The sequence below is a fragment of the Chiloscyllium plagiosum genome, chromosome 37 (genome assembly GCF_004010195.1).
Source record: "Chiloscyllium plagiosum isolate BGI_BamShark_2017 chromosome 37, ASM401019v2, whole genome shotgun sequence".
In the NCBI taxonomy this organism is placed as follows: domain Eukaryota; kingdom Metazoa; phylum Chordata; class Chondrichthyes; order Orectolobiformes; family Hemiscylliidae; genus Chiloscyllium; species Chiloscyllium plagiosum.
In genome coordinates this window covers 2,807,669-2,821,976 of record NC_057746.1, presented here as the reverse complement: position 1 = coordinate 2,821,976, position 14,308 = coordinate 2,807,669, and the positions used below count along the sequence as shown (strand labels likewise).

The 14,308-nt window shown below is 42.9% G+C and overlaps 1 protein-coding gene and 1 pseudogene across 4 annotated transcripts in view; both read right to left on the bottom strand.

Moving 5' to 3' along the window:
- Positions 1 to 14,308, bottom strand: part of LOC122541578 (zinc finger protein 271-like) — a 652,600-nt gene that overhangs the window by 538,338 nt on the left and 99,954 nt on the right. The window lies entirely within an intron of this gene.
- LOC122541199 overlaps positions 1 to 14,308 on the bottom strand; it is a 58,412-nt pseudogene that overhangs the window by 41,651 nt on the left and 2,453 nt on the right.

Genomic DNA, 14,308 nt, shown 5'->3' with positions numbered 1-14,308 from the left:
GACAGAATTACAGCTGCAGAAAGGACGTTTGAGGACTTGTCAACTGAGGTAGTATGGGCTGAGGTTAGAAACAGGAAAGGAGAGGTCACCCTGTTGGGAATTTCCTCTAGGCCTCCAAATAGTTCCAGAGATGTAGAGGAAAGGATAGCAAAGATGATTCCCAATTAGAATGAGAGTGACAGGGTAGTTGTTATCGGGGACTTCAACTTCCCAAATATCGACTGGGAATACTATATTCAAGTACTTTAGATGGGTCAGTTTTTGGCCAATGTGTGCAGGAGGGTTTCCTGACACAGTATGTAGATATGCCAACAAGGGGTGAGGTTACATTAGATTTGGCACTGGGTAATGAACCCAGCCAGGTGTCAGATTTGGCGGTAGGTGAGCACTTCGATGATAGTGACCACAATTCAGTTATGTTTACTTTAGCAATGGAAACGGATAGGTATACACCGGAGAGGAGAAAGTGAGGACTGCAGATGCTGGAGATCAGAGCTGAAAATGTGTTGCTGGAAAAGTGCAGCAGGTCAGGCAGCATCCAAGGAGCAGGAGAATCGATGTTTCAGGCATGAGCCCTTCAGGAATGAGGAAAGTGTGTCCAGCAGGCTAAGATAAAAGGTAGGGAGGAGAGACTTGGGGGAGGGGCGTTGGAAATGCGATAGGTGGAGGGAGGTCAAGGTGAGGGTGATAGGCCGGAGTGGGGGTGGGGGCGGAGAGGTCAGGAAGAAGATCGCAGGTTAGGAAGGCTGTGCTGAGTTCGAGGGATTTGACTGAGACAAGGTGGGGGGAGGAAATGAGGAAACTGGAGAAATCTGAGTTCATCCCTTGTGGTTGGAGGGTTCCTAGGCGGAAGATACACTGGAGGCCAAAGATACAGCTAGGGGAAAGGCAATTATGATGCGATGAGACAAAATTTAGGATGCATAGGATGGTGAAGGAAACTTCAGGGAATGGGCACAATAGAAATGTGGAGTTTCTACTGTGTCCTAGATAAGTATGTACCTGTCAGACAGGAGGACGTTGTCAAGTGCAGGAACCATGGTTTATTAAAGAAGTTGAATCTCCTGTCAAGAGGAAGAAGAAGGCTCATGTTAGGATGAGATGTGAAGGCTCAGTTAGGGCAAATGAGAGTTATAAGGTAGCCAGAAAGACCTATAGAGAGAGCTAAGATGAGCAAGGAGGGGACATGAGAAGTTTTTGGCAGATAGGATCAGCAAAAAACCTTAAAGCTCTCTATAGGTATATAAGGGATAAAAGAATGACTAGAGTAAGATTAGGGCCAATCAAGGACAGTAGTGGGAAGTTGTGAGTGGAGTCAGAGGAGATGGGGGAAGTGCTAAACAAATATTTTTCACCAGTATTCACACTGGATAAAGACAACATTGTCATGGAGAATACTGAGAAACAGGCTACTAGACTAGATGGAATTGAGATTCACAAGGAGGCGGTGTTAGAAATTCTGAAATGTGTGAAAATAGATAAATCCCCTGGGCTGGATGGGATATATCCTAGGATTCTCTGGGAAGCCAGGGAGGAGATTGTCGAGCTGTGATTTTTATGTCTACAGGAATGGTACTAGAAGACTGGGGGATAGCAAATGTTGTTCCCTTGTTCAAGAAGAGAAGTAGAGACAACTCTGGTAATTATAGACCAGTGAGCCTTACTTCACCTGTGGGTAAAATGTTGCAAAAGGTTATGATCCTCGAGAAAGGAATAAGTTGATTAGGGATAGTCAACACAGTTTCATGAAGGGTAGGTCGTGCCTCACAAACCTTCCTGAGTTCTTTGAGAAGGTGACCAAACAGGTGGATGAGGGTAAAGCCGTTGGTGTGATGTATATGGATTTCAGTAAGGCATTTGATAAGGTTCCCCATGGTAGGCTACTACATAAAATACGGAGGCATGGGATTGAGGGCGATTTAGCGGTTTGGATTAGAAGCTGGCAAACTGAAAGAAGACAGAGGGTGGTGGTTGATGGGAAATGTTCAGTTATTAGTGATGTACTGCAAGGATCAATTTTAAGGTCGGTACAGTTGTGGATAGTGTCGAAGGATGTTGTAGGTTACAGAAGGACATAGATAAGCTGCGGAGTTGGGCTGAGACGTAGCAAATGGAACTTAATGCAGAAAAGTAAGGTAATTCACTTTGGAAGGAGTAACAGAAATGCAGAGTAATGGGCCAATGGTAAGATTCTTAGTTGTGTAGATGAACAGAAAGATCTCAGTGTCCATGTACATGGATCCCTCAAAGTTGCCGTCCAGGTTGATAGGGCTGTTAAGATGGCATATGGTGTGTTAGCTTTTATTAGTAGAGGGATTGAGTTTTGGAACCATGAGATTATGCTGCAGCTGTACAAAACTCTGGTGCGGCTGCACTTGGCGTATTGCGTGTGGTTCTGGTCAGTGCACTATAGGAAGGATGTAGAAGCTTTGGAAAGGGTTCAGAGGAGATATACTAGGATGTTGCCTGGTATGGAGGGAAGGTTGAGGGACTTGAGACTTGTTTTTGTTAGAGAGAAGAAGGTTGAGGGGTGATTTAATTGAGACATGTAGGATAACCAGAGGGTTAGATCGGGTGGACAGTGAGAGCCTTTTTCCGAGGATGGTGGATGGATAATATGAGGGGGCATAGCTTCAAATTGAAGGGTGATAGATATGGGACAGATGTCAGAGGTAGTTTCTTTACTCAGAGAGTAATAGGGGCATGGAATGCACTGCCTGCGACAGTTGTAGACTTGCCAACTTTATGGGCATTTAAACGGTCATTGGATTGCCATATGAACAAGAATGGAATAGTGTAGGTTAGATGGGCTTCAGATTGGTTTCACAGGGCGGCGCGACATTGAGGGCCGAAGGACCTGTACTGCCCTGTAATGACTCTCTGTCCCTGCATTAACAATATTTTTGCAATGTAATGTATTAAGTTTACTTTTATTTTGTTGATAAATATGACTTAAACCTTCATTCGGGCTGTGCTATATTTTATGTGAGGCTTTTAGGTGATTTTGAGTGATCGTGAGTATTATGTTTTGCTAGTCTGCCCCAACCCCACTTTTCTCATAGGCCCTGTTATTTGTATTCAGTAATTTTATATTAAGCGAGGTTTTGCTGAAACGCAAGTATAGCATTATAGGAGAACTACGTGCATGTTGGTGAATGCAGAGGTTCCCTACCTGTGAGAATGATTTGCTGCATCACATTGGAATTGTTTCTCTCCAGTGTGAATCCTCTGTGGAGCAGGAGTCTTGATGAATATGAAAATGCTTTGTTACACACTTCACAAGTCAAACAATTTATTTCCTCTGTGAATGCATTGGTGTGATTGGAAGTTCGATGAGAATGATTTATCACTTGCTTATATATGAACTGTTCTCACCCTGTGTGAATGCATTGTTGTACATGAAGTACTGATGATTGTTACACACCTCATGTGTGAATAGCTTGTCCCCTGTGTGAATGCATTGGTTTACGAGGAAGGTTGATAACTGAGAATGAATGATCGCACACCTCATATCAGAATAGTTTCTCTCCCATGTTGCTCCATTGTTGAGCACAAAGGTTTAATGATCATGAGAATAGACTTTCACAGGTTTTATTGGGGTAAGGTTTAATTTAGATAGGACAATGCCAAGTTTACATTCTCCACCCGATCTGCTGCTCAGTCACCTCCTAATTTCCTGATCACCTTTCCTGATGAAGACCTTTTGCCCGAAACGTCAATTTTCCTGCTCCTTGGATGCTGCCTGATCTGTTGTGCAGTACTCATCTCCACCTCCATTTCACCAATTTCCCAACTCATGTTGTTCCAGAAATATTTGTATTGACTGTGAGAGACGTCAATCAGAGAGTCCACCCACTCTGCCCAGTGTCTCCTCTTCCTCTTCCAGACCTGGTTCACTTCCTATAGGTACTGAAAACCAAGTGAGGAGATGGTGAGTGAAGGAGCAGCTTTTATACAAATTGTATCCCATAATATCCACACCAACCTTCAGGCAGTCTGACTATCTTGTGGGCAGTCAGGGGTGGAAATGTCCCTTATGTTGTGTGAGAGGATCCAGCTGAGAGAGCTGTTTACTCGGTGCTTTGTGCTGAACTGTGTGACCGGAGCTGTGTGTTGGATATTGAGTGTGTTTATTGGAAGCATTTCCCTTTGATTTCCAACCTGAGTATGATGGCTCATTCCTGAATATGAGAAGGTGAGGTGTTGTTATCTGTGAGGTGCAGAGAGTCTGAAGATTAGAGGGCATAGGTTCAGGGTGAGTGGGGAAAAAGTGACCTAAGGGGCAATCTTTTCATGCAGAGGGTGGAGTGTACTTGGAATGAGCTGCCAGAGGAAATGGTGGAGGCTGGTACAATTATAGCATTTAAAAGGCATCTGGTTGGGTATATGAATAGGAAGGGTTTAGATGGATATGGGCCAAGAGCTGGCAAATGGGACTAGATTAAGTTAGGATAGCTGGTCAGCATGGACAAGTTGGACTGAAGGGTCTGTTTCTGTGCTGTACATCCTATGACTTGATGTAAATTCTGTGATAAAATGTTTGTGATGTCTTCAACCCTTCTTATGCACTGAAGTATTCACACAGGAAAGAAACCCTTCATGTGTGAGGTGTGTGGCAAATCACTTTCACATCTCACATCCCTCTGTGCACACCAGCACCTTCACACTGCAGAGAAGCCATTCAAATGCAAAGTTTGTAACAAGGGCTTTGCATGGGCATCAAGCTTGGTCACAGCCAGATTCATATAGTGGAGAAACTATTCCTGTGAGGTTTGTGACAAAGCATGTTTGAAGCAAACAAGCCTCCTGCTGCATCAGAGGTTTCACACGGGAGAAACCCTTTAAATGTGACTTTTGCAGTAAAGCGTCTGTGCTGTCTTAAACTCCCTTTGTGCACAAGAGAATCCACTCCGGGGAGGAAGTGTGAAGTTTGTGATAAATCATTTATTGAACTGCTGCAAACACCAACAAATGCATTTCAGATCGAAAACATTCACTTGTGAGTTCAGGGATTAAATTTTTGTCTAAAACCCTCTGATGCATCAGAAGATTCAGAAGGCAGATCAATGATTTAGGTTTCAGAAATGTGACAATGCTTTCAAACAGTCTAACTCCTGGTGCTTCATCATATTCTCACAGAACAGAAACCTTCTTGGTGTAACTTCTGTAATAAAGCTTTCACACTGTTGTTGGATTTCCAGGAACATCAGTGAACTCACAAGGAGACAAACCTTCTAGTGTGACATGAATCACGATTGTTTCACCACATCCTCCTCCTCTCTCACCATACACTGATATCTCCAGATGAGCTCAGAGACAGGTCACTTGCTTCTGTTACACGGAGAGCTGTCTGTGTTGTTTACCCTCCAATGTGCACACAGCGGGGCTGTCATTCTAAAGCACAGTCTGTCTAAACAGTGTCTGTATCAAACCTCTCCCACCATCTAACTGTTTCAGAAAACTCCATTTAATCTTTAAACTGATCTTCAAATATCACCAAAAGAAGATATCAGTGTGTGTAGATGCTCCTGTAAAAACTCAGCATCCTTTCATTGCAGAGTCAGGTCCAAGTCATTCACTGACTCTCATTCTGACCAAGAAGACAATCAGATACTCAATGGTTAGAAAAGTTTTAGCTGCTGATTGGCCAGCACAAGTAACAAGGGAAAGTAGTGGAGGCATTTCAATTACGGACTTCAGGACTCAACACTGAGTTTCACAATTTTAGACCATGAATACCTTCTTTCATGTCTGTAACCAATTCGCATGCTCCAGGTTCTGTCTTGAGATGGGTTGCTTTCAGCACAGCCAACCAATTTTCACCCACTCATGGACCCCATTGTCAGTGATCTGTTGTCTCTTCTTCCCTGGCTCACCATCAACAATCCCTTTGTCAGTGTATGCTTTTTTTCTGTCTGTCTCTCTCTCTCTCTGGGCACGTTCTCCACCTATCCGCTCTCTCCCATTCCCCTGCACTCCTCCGTCATCAGCCTAAATACCACCTTTTCCTAGCTGCTATTAGTTCTGAGGAAGGGTCACATTAACTCTGATTTTTCTTCACAGATGATACCAGACTTGTTGAGTTTACTCTGAAATTTCTGTTTTTTCGTTTACTCCAATTAGCCTCAGTGTCTCTGGTACAAAGAGAGAGAGAATCATCCAGGAATCCCATTCCTCATTGGTGAGCCCAAGTGGAAAGTCAGGGGGAGGGTGGGATGTGTCTTGGCCATGACAGTCTCCACTGTCGCACAACTTTCACTGTGTGGCTCTCCATATGCTGAATAGCCACTCAAACAGAGCACTAGTCTGTCATCCACAGTCTGTCCTCCAGGTCAATACCTTGCGACTGAGGTGTGAGAGGGGAAGATATTATAATTATAGAACACAGTGACCAAATAAGACATCCCAAAGTATTTCACAGATTTGTAACAAGACAAGCATTTCACATTGAGATGAGGAGGAGAGACTGGGAGGGTTTTCACTTTACCCTTGGGAGGCCTTCCTCAGCCACAGGAAATAGGTGGTTCAGGAGAATGTGTGTTCGGCTTTTCGGTTAAGGGGGAAACACCTCAGTAGATTCTGCAGCACGATTTACCTCCTTCTTGAAGGTGATTACAATTGTACCATTCTTGGGGGGTTGTGGAAATTCATTATATTTTCCCAAATATGTAAAATTAATTCATGGAGCCTTGCTTTGAGCTTTGTAGGCCTCAGCTGGAATACCATTAGGGTCTCGGGATTTGTGGTTTCCCATCGATGGTGATTCACCCATGGATTCTACCACAGAATACTGGGGGATACACAGGAGGGTATCAGCTGCCCCTGTGGATTCATGGTTGATGAGTTGTTCAAAATGTTCTCTCCAGCGGTAATGAATGTCATTGTCACCTTTAAGAAGAGAAATACCATCCGATGAATAAAGGGGATTTTGTCTATTTGACTTTGGTCTATAGATGGCCCTGTTTACTTAAAAAGGCTTCACCTATCATGAAGGTCAAGGTATTGTTGGATCTCTTGGGCTTTCTCTTCCATCACGTATCTTTTATTTTCTCTATTTGTCTTTGGGTGACCGCCTTGATTTGATGCCTCTTTGAGCTGTGACCTTGGTTGGTCCGCCCAGCAATGAAGGCTGATTGCTTTCCATAGAATCACAGAATCCCTACAGTGTGGAAACAGGCCACACTGACCCTCCCTAGAGTATCCCACCCAGACCCATTCCCCTACTCTACATTTACCCCTGACTAATGCACCTAATCTACACATCCCTGAACACCACGGGCCAATTTAGCATGGCCAGTTCACCCTAACCTGCACATCTTTGGATTGTGGGAGGAAACCCAGGCAGACACGGGGAGAATGTGCAAAGTCCACACAGTCGCCTGAGGCTGAAATTGAGCCCAGGTCCCTGGTGCTGTGAGGCAGCAGTGCTAACCACTGAGCCACTGTGCCGCCCAATTTGTTCCAGCAGTTCATATGTTTGAGAGACATGTTCACTGAGCCAGTCCTGGTGTCATCCTGTGTCCCTAACGTTTGGTGTCATTTCAGTCCATCAGAATTGGGAGCTAGAACTAAAGCACAGGGATTTTTAAGAAAGTTCTGTCTTTAGTACTCTGAGAGAGTTTGTCCTGATGTGAGAGTCTGTGTGCATGTTAGTAAAGTGAACCAATTCTCAGGATTAGGCACCGGGTAGAATCAGACCCTGCTCTGGTTGCTGATGTGAATTTTAGGCAGATCATCTTCAGGTGATGGGTGCTTGACTAATACCATGGGAAATATCCTGAGTATGGTGAAGGAATCAACATGATGTGTTCCTATTCACTGAAAGACTCAGGATCTTACAGTGTGAATCCTGGGCATGATATATGGGTAATGTCACCGTGGGCCCGGTGTTTATGATTTCCAGTTCATGGAAAAACTCATTTCCCCAATTGAGAAAGAGTTGTACTTATATCTCAATTTCTACAAGCTTGTGGAGTTGGAAAACACTTTAAACCCAGTATTGTACAATTTCAAGTGTACTCAGTGATGTAATACAGGAAACATGGCAGCCAATTTGTGCGCAGCATGCCCCCACAGAAAGTAGGTGATCTGTTTGGAGTTGCCCATGGGTGAAAATGATTGTTAGCTGAGACTGCAGTTTCCACAGTCAGAAATGCAGCCTTCGTATTCATGGCAACCAGATAATGAAGTACCTTATAGAAATCTTAGTGGGAAAAAGAAAACTTGTTATTTTGTGAAATGCAGGAGGGAAAGTCTGATTCCACGATAATCAAAGGCTTTTTAAGTAATTGCCATTTCACAAATATAGGTAGGTATACTGGATCCGGGCACAACCAATACTCTTTAGACAAATAGCTGTAGATGGTAGTCAGAAGCTCTCACCCCATCAGCAGGGTTGGATTGAAGGATGAATAGCATAAACACTAAATGGCATACAACAAAGAGTATAAACAGATAACCTCATGAACAGACACTGGAAAATAAGTAGCATTGTAAGGGAACATTTGTAAAACATTACTTTGTCATTATGACCCCGGGAAAATAAACAATTACAAGGTACCAAACCCACCCACTGAGACAGGAAGTGGCAAACACTGACGTCAATGTTGCATGTAACCGGTGTGACATACAATGTATAAATATCCTGTACTTTTCTGGGATTGGGGGAGTATCTTGGAATCTGTCTCCAGAGACCTCTCTCAGGCTGTGTGGTTAGGAACTTTGAATAAAGATCGATTTGTGCTGCGAACGTGGGACTCAGCCTCCTTTTTAAAATCTTTCTACAACAGTTACATTGAATGTGTGATCCATATTGTCCAGGGCATCAGCATTAACTTGCCTGAAGCTCTATGAAGCAGTGTTATGGGATTTCTTTCATTTGCCTGTGAGAGCATAAAAGGTTGTAATTTATCTCATCTGAAAGATGGTATCTCTGACAGTGCAAATTCCCTCATCAATGTGTAAGAATTTGGAGCTGATGATCAATTTTATTTTGTCTTCTCAATCTTTACACTTCTCACCCAGCTTACTGAGCACATACAATAAAGTGATGGAGATAGTCAGGGAGAGTGAAGCTGAGTAGAATTTATTAATGAAGAATAGTAAATATACAGAACAAAAGATAATACAACAGTGTAGATTAACCCTCAGAAGCCACACTTCCCCTATTGCTGACAGTACAGCTGAAGTCTTTGTGGCTTTATTCTGATTTGAACCAAGTCTTGGCATTGTCTTTTTATTCATTAATGGCATGTGGATTTCAGTGAATAGGCCAGCATTTACTGTCCATCCCAATTTCTCTGGTTGAGGCGTTGGTGAGCTGCCTTCTTGAATGGTTACAGTCCTTGGGTTGTAGGGATACTGACAGTGCTTTTAGGAAGGACATTGCAGGATTTTCACCCAGTGACAGTTTCGTTCCATGTCAGGATGATAGTGGTTTGGAGGGGAGTGTGCAAGTGGTGGTCTTCCCATATATCTGTTGCCCTTGTCTTCCTCAATGTTAGAGATCATGGATTTGATGGGGATGACAGTCCCCATCTTGAAATTCCTACATTTAACATTCCTTCAGAATGTGTCTGTGTCATATTTGGATAGTTGTAAGAGTTCATTCAGCTGATTAAAATTAAGTTGCCAGATTTGACCCACCCACATGGCTCAGGTCACCACAAGATAACAAGAACAGAATTAGGCCAATTGGCCATTCGCGTCTGCTCCGTGATTCGATCATGGCTGATATGTTGCTTCACTTCATTCTTCTGCCTTCTCCCCGTAATCCTCAATCCCCCTACCAATCAAGAATCGATCTAACTCTGTCTTAAGTACAAACATTTACTTAGCCTCCACAGCCTTTGGCAGAAACAGATTAACCACGCTCTGACTGAAGAAATTTCTCATCTCAGTTCTAAATGGTTATCCCTTCACTCTGAGGCTGTGCCCTCAGGTCCTAGTCTCTCCATGGAAACATCTTCTCCATGTCCACTCTATTTAGGCCTTTCAGTATTCTGAAAGTTCCAGGTTTCTCACTCAGCGACAGTGAAGGAATGGTGTTTCCATTTCATGTCAGGGTGGTGTGTGGCTTGGAGGACAACATGCAGTTGACAGTGTTCTCATGTATTGCATCTGTTGCTCCTGTCCTTCTTTATGGTTGGCGCCACAGGTTTGGAAGGTCGAAATACAGGAGTGATGGTGATGACTGTCCCAGATTTTGAAATTTCTATATTTATCAGTAATTCAGAGTATCTCTATGTCATATTTGGATATGAGTTGTAATAACCCATTCAGCTGGTTAAAAGTAAATTCCTCAGGTCACGTGACTAGTTAACTGAAAACAGAAATTCATTCCTCATTCTCAATACTATCTCCAGATGTATCAATAAATATACAAGTTACATTCCCATAAATTGTGTTGCTTCGTTATCGTAGTTTCTGGCCTCCTCAAGTTGATTTCACACACACATTGGAATGGATCCCTCTTACCTGGAAAGTCCTTAGCACCAGGTGCGAAGCAATTTCTCTCTCAGTGACACAGGGAAAGGATAAGCAAAGATGATTCTCAGATGACTAACACTAAAGAAGGATTCATGCTGAGTATGAAATGATAGGGTTTTTTTATCTGAATTTAGTCTAACTTTAAAACAAAGGTGTGCTGTGATGACCCTGAGACAATTAATAACCTAATTCTTAATAGCAAGACAGGTCTTCACTCTCCCATCACCCTTTACTGAAACAGAAAAATGTTGCAAAATGAATAAGGGATCTATCCAGTAACTGTGTACACACTGCATGGATCATGAAGCCAATCAAATCACTATGTACCACTCTGAAATAAAACTATTTCACATTGTTCAATGATTTGGTGAGACTATGTTCTTATGAATAAAATTCCATAATAAATATGCAGCAACTACAAGCAAACCAATTGCGATCCAGAATTTATGGAATTTGTGTCATTTCATCACCAATTGAATGATGATGTCAAGTATTTTAAATGGCAGTTGCATCAACTATAAATTGAACTGTTGTGTTATTTAACAATAATTTATTAAACAACAGCCAGGAAGCTGTCATCAAGCATGACCACAGCCTCAGATGGGAATGAGAGTGGTGATTTTCTACTGATTTTGCCTCTTTGAGATGACTCTCCAAATTACACTGAATATCTGAACAACCAGAAACTCTAACAGTCATTCATATTCATGACTCCAGTCTACATGCTGTGGACAGCTATTATTTCAGCAAACTACAGGCCCGCAGGCAATAGTTTATTTCATTGTTTTTTATTCATTCACGGATTGTGGGTGTCGTTGGCTAGGTTAGTATTTATTGCTGTCTTCGAGGAGAAAGTGAGGTCTGCAGATGCTGGAGATCAAAGTTGAAACTTTATTGCTGTCTCCTAATTGTCCAGAGGGCAATTCAGAGTCAACCACATCACCGAGAGTCTAGAATCACTTGTCAGTCAGACCTGGTAAGGATGACAGTTTTCGTCCATAAACGGCATTAGTGAACTAGATGGGTTTTCCCAAAAATCAACAACAGTTTCATGATCATCATTGGATTCTTGATAGCAGATTTGTTTTTTGAATTCAAATTCCACCATCTCCCATGGCAGGATTTGAACCTGGATCCTCAGGCCATTACCTTGGCCTCTGGAATTATCGGCGGCGGCGGCGGCAGCTATTGCCGCGGGCGATGTAGCGGCCGCGTGTGTAATGGCGCCAGACTGATTTCGGAGGCCGATGGAAGATTCTGGAACAGTTGAGGAATCCGGAGTGTGGGGTCAAATCCATCAAATTCAGCACCGCCTTCCTAACCTGCAATCTTCTTCCCGACCTCTCTGCCCCCACCCCAGTCTGACCTATCACCCTCCCCTTGACCTCTTTCCACCTATCACATTTCCGATGCCCCTCCCCCAAGTCCCTCCTCCCTACCTTTTATCTTAGCCTGCTGGACAAACTTTCCTCATTCCTGAAGAAGGGCTTATGCCCGAAACGTCAATTCTCCTGTTCCCTGGATGCTGCCTGACCTGCTGCGCTTTTCCAGCAACACATTTCCAGCTCTGATCTCCAGCATCTGCAGACCTCACTTTCTCCTCTGGAATTATAGTCTAGCGAAAGTACTACTAGGTTATTGCCTCCCCATATTAAAAAAAACATAAAGTCCCAGGGTTGTAGGTACATCCAAAATGTTGTTAGGGAGGAAATACCAGGAGTTTCAATCAATGTCATTGAAAGGACAGTGATTTAGTTCCAAGACAGAACTCTATGACCTGGAGGAGAAATTGCAGGTGATATTTCTCCCATTTACCTGCGACCTTGTTCTTGTAACTGGAGAAATTGTGTGTTTAGAAGGTGCTGTTAAAGGAGCCTTGGAGAGTTACTGTGCTGCATCTTGTAGTTGGTACTGCTACCACTTTGCGTCATTGGTGAAGGAAGTGCTGAAATTAGTGGCTAGGGCACACTCAAGCATGCTACTTTGTCCTGGAGGATGTCAGGTTTCTTGATTGCCATTGTTAGAGAGGCGACACCAAAGGGATGTTGATATAGTTCCAAGCGAGAACCCTGTAACTTGGAGGAGAAATTGCAGGTGATATTTCTCCCATTTACCCGCCACCTTGTTCTTCTAGCTGGAAGAGTTGTGGGTTTAGAAGGCTGTGTCACATAAACTGGAGAAATAGTAAAAATAATTGAATGCATGACATTGTTACCTCAATAATACTGCAAGGAGTTTCTGCTTTGTTTCTACATTTATGAAAGGTTTTAAAATGCTGCATGTTTTACCTTTATAATACTGGAGGCATGAGGACAGTAAATTCACCTGTAGTAGAAATGATTGCATTAAGTTTAAGACAACACTCAGCATCAGCAAAGTTCACTGATGTTTTATGAAAAAGTTGCTTCCCCAAGATGTTGGCATCAATTGATTACACTCACATGATATTGAAGGTTACGTGGGGAGACTCTGAGAACTTCTTGAACACAAAGCAATTCACCTCCAAGTTGTGTGTAATGACCATCTGAGAACCTATGGTCTCCATGTGAACTCACTGAAGTCAGGAAGTCACATTCATATTGAGGGAAGGTGAGTAGCCTGATGGTCAGCTGCTTAGGGACTAGGTCCATCACTTCCTTCCATGGTTGATGCCACAATTTCAGTACACACTGAGGAGAAAGTATTGGTTACTGATGCTGTGATTCAGTCAGGGAGCTCACTGAGAGAAGTGGAATGTGAAGAAATGTTTCAGATTCTGGCTACACCAGGGGTAGATTGCTGTATTCCCTAGAAAGAGAAAGGCTACAAACATCCTAGTGTACAATGAACAATATTGCTCTCAAACAAGGTGAAATCCTGGGACAAGCATATTCACTGGCATCTCCTGGGAGAAATAAAATATCATCCTTTAGAAATATCTTGGAACAGGTAGAAGCATCTTGAGAAGCAGGCTTTTGTCATCACTAATTGTTTGATGGCAGTGAAAGCTGCTTCTTGCTTTGTGTCTCAGTCCTGCTGAACATTCTGCAGTGAGATTGTGCACAGGTTCACACAGTCAACAACTGAACAAGAACATGGCTGGGTAAGTTCTCTGATGTTCTGGCAGGTCCACCAACTGTATGAAGGTTGTATTGTACATCTGATACCAATTGGGTTTCTCTGCTTTACAAATGTTGAAGGAGCATAAGATATGCTGACTAGGTGAAAACCTCGTCACATTCCACACAGAACATTTTCACTCCAGTGTGCATTCACTAATGGTTTAGGAGATTAGTTCAAAGTTTTATTCCCTTGTAAGAATCATTTGATAATAATAGAGTTTAAGATGCCAAGAAAGGTTCATCAGACTTATATGGCTTCTTAGCCATGGAGATCCTTTGATAGATCAGGAGAATCAAAGGCTGAGAGTACAATTTTGCACTGACCTCACACTTGAATGGTTTCTTGCCAGTGTATGTGTTGATGTGTGCAGAGATACAACAATAACAAGAATGCTTTTGATGCACGACACATATGAATGGTTTGTCCCTGGTATGTATGCTTGATGTCTGTGGAGATTTGATGAATTTGAGAATGACTTATCACTCCTCAAGCACTTGACCAGGTTCTTTCTGGTGTGATTGTGTTGGTAGTTGTAGACTTCCAATGATAAGGAGAAAGTTTTCTGACACAGCTCACACATGAATGGATTGTCCCGTCTGAAAGCTGTGGTGTGCACAGAGGGTCCATGATGCAGAGGATGATATGTGGCCCATCTTATGTTGGAGTGGTTTCTTCTGCATGAATGTGTCAGTTAGTGCAGAGATTTGATGAGCTCGAT